This window comes from Phoca vitulina, unplaced genomic scaffold (assembly GCF_004348235.1).
Source record: "Phoca vitulina isolate PV1807 unplaced genomic scaffold, GSC_HSeal_1.0 scaffold3126, whole genome shotgun sequence".
Classification (NCBI taxonomy): Eukaryota; Metazoa; Chordata; class Mammalia; order Carnivora; family Phocidae; genus Phoca; species Phoca vitulina.
The window spans coordinates 1-2,880 of record NW_022592808.1 but is presented as its reverse complement, the minus strand read 5'-3'; the positions used below and the strand labels follow the sequence as shown (position 1 = coordinate 2,880).

The 2,880-nt window shown below is 36.3% G+C and overlaps 1 long non-coding RNA gene across 1 annotated transcript; it reads left to right on the top strand.

The window, feature by feature from the left end:
• The first annotated feature begins 2 nt into the window (after positions 1 to 2).
• LOC116629778 lies at positions 3 to 2,533 on the top strand. Its single transcript, XR_004298820.1, has 3 exons — positions 3 to 66; positions 832 to 936; positions 2,432 to 2,533. It is a non-coding gene; the product is annotated as an uncharacterized LOC116629778 (long non-coding RNA).
• The last annotated feature ends 347 nt before the right edge of the window (positions 2,534 to 2,880 follow it).

Here is a 2,880-nt window from a genome sequence, read left to right as displayed (position 1 = left end):
TTCACCAGTGTGCCTGATTCCCTGGAACAGGTGCTGGCCAAGAGCAATGCCCTCAACATGAACAAGGTGAGCCCCAGCTGCCTCGAGCTTCTCTAAGATGCCAAAAGTTGCTCTCATACTCTAACGACCAGTGCACTTAAAATTATCCATTGAAGTGTAGGGTCACATTTAGCTCCTAAATTGCATACTTGAAATCCTCTAAATAATATCTATTATTTCCAGTTTTAACCTCGATAAGACTCAAACCTCAAATGGATTACCTTATACCAAAGTTTGGTTTATTTTTCCTAATTAGATTAATAATAATCATGCTTTATTGGACTTTTTGTAATTTCTGTTTCAAATGGTTTTTTAAATTTTTTATTTAAATTCAATTTAATTAACATATACTGTATTATTAGTTTCAGAGGTAGAATTTAGTGATTCATCAGTCTTATGTAATACCCAGTACTCATCACATCTCATGCCTTCCTTAATGCCCATCACCCAGTTACTCCATCCTCCCACCCAGCTCCCTTCCAGCAGCCCTCAGTTTGTTTCCTAGAGTTAAGAGTCTCTTAAGATTTGCCTCTTTCTCTGTTTTCATCTTACTTTATTTTTCCTTCCCTTCCCCTATGTTCATCTGTTTTGTTTCTTAAATTCTGCATATGAGTGAAATCATATGGTATTTGTCTTTCTCTGACTGACTTATTTCGCTTAGTATAATACCCTTTAGTTCCATCCACGTTATTGCAAATGGCTAGATTTCTTTCTTTTTGATGGCTGAGTTATATTCCATTGCATATATATACACCACATCTTCGAATGGTTTTCTGTCATCTTCTTTGATAGCATTTATACACAGAGGCTTGGGACAAAGACAAGACTCAAGTTCATATAATGCCTGATACCCCGGAGATCATGTTGGCGAGGCAGAACAAGCTCAACTACAGTGAGGTAAGTACAAAATTCTGTGGTGCTGCACTGATTTTGTTATCAGCATTACTGTTTGTTTTCCTGTACTTACTTTTGTGGAGATTCTCAGGCCTCAGCTATCATGGTACATGTGGCTCTGTGATATGAACACTCAGCTTATCCAGTCTTTCATTTCTGGGTTGAATAGTATATGCTATAGGATTCTCTGGGCAAACTGAAGTCACGTTACCTTTTTAGTTTATGGCCACTTCCAATGTGGGTCACTGGGGCTGAGGAGTATTTTTAGCATTTTCCAAGGGGTAAGATGGCCAGACAAAATGGTGGCTCAATATTTATACTGAAACACTACTTGTTGGTTACCTAATATTCAAGTCCAACTGGGCATGCTATCTTCTTTTCTAAATCTGGCAATCTTACCAAGGGGAACTCTGATGATACGTACCTTTTCCCTACCTGGATCCTGAATAAAATTGAGAGGTAAAACAAAGGAAGTCTAGATAGAAGTTGAAATCTCACATTTTTTACCACTAAAGTTAGGTTCAAGGATACATTTGTATGAGAACTAAACCTAACCGAACCCCAGAATTAGGTTCCCATTTGTCCAGAGGCCACACTGGAGCAGGGGGGTCAGCTCCACTCCCCTCAGGGCTAAGGTCTTGCTTAGAGCCCAGAGAAACAGAGAACAGCACTGGACTTATTCCTAGAGGGAACAGGTTAAAGCTGAGCAGGAGTGCCCAGTTATCCCTACCAGTTAAATAAATCAATAAGTCAGTACACTTCTTCATAGGCCGAGAGTAAAGGGGCAGAGAAAGGAGAAAGGTCAGAGAAAAATAATTGAGCTCCTTCTATAGAAAGAAAGCTTCAGGCATGGGAAAGAAGTGTTCTCTATGAACAGCACCGATTTTTTTTTATGTAAAATGCAATTTATAGGCACATGTTTTACTAATATGGTACAGCCAAAATTTAGAATCTTGAAGTTGTGATTATAGTCCAGTTAGCTATGTTTTAAATTGTACTTCAGCCTTTTTCTCATTTGTTTTTTAAACATTATAAAGTATTACCTGTTTGTGAAAGATGTTTTAATAAAGAAATGGATAAAAGTATATAAGTGTATATATTTTATATATAAATGAATAATATTAAACATTGTTCTACAATTTTTTCACTTAGAAATATGTAGAAATTGATGCTTTGTCAATTGATCTATATTATTAAATTATAATTATGTTGATATGCATAATATATCAAACCACATGATATATATTAATCTACAATATATATGATGGATTAATATATCAATCTATGTTAATACCAATCGATCTCATTTATTTCTAAAGCTAGGTATATGTTTTTGTTTTTGTTTTGGTAAGATGTAATTTATTTACTTTCAACATTGCTAGAAATTTAGGTTATTTCCAGAGCCTATCCTTTTTAAAATTATGCAGTATGTCACTTAGTAATCTCCCAATTGTTGCTGTCAAACTTTTCACTTTAACTCTTGACACTCTTTCTGTAGATTCTGTATAAACTCGCCAACGAAGAAGCAAAGAAGAAAGGCTACGACCTGCGAATCGATGCCATCCCCATCGTGGCGGCCAAGGCCTCCCGGGACATTGCTAGTGATGTGAGTAGCAACACTTCATGTATGCGCAAGGCTGGATGGAGGTGGGGGGAATGATCATCATTACAGCAGGGAGACGCATCTGGGTGCCAGTGAAAGCACATTTATTGTGCTTTAAGTGGGAAAAAAAAAAAGTCTTTCATTGGAGAAAGCTCTTTTATATTTTTAACTCCAAACAACTTTAATATTCATGTCCCACAGGTGGAGAGGGTATCCTAAACTTCAGTATAAAATTGAATTTGAATCTATAGTTGTTCATATCTACAATTATGAGACATTCATCTCCATATTTTGAGCATATAGCTTATAGAGAAATGAGAAAATGCCAGAAGGGTTAAAAAAAA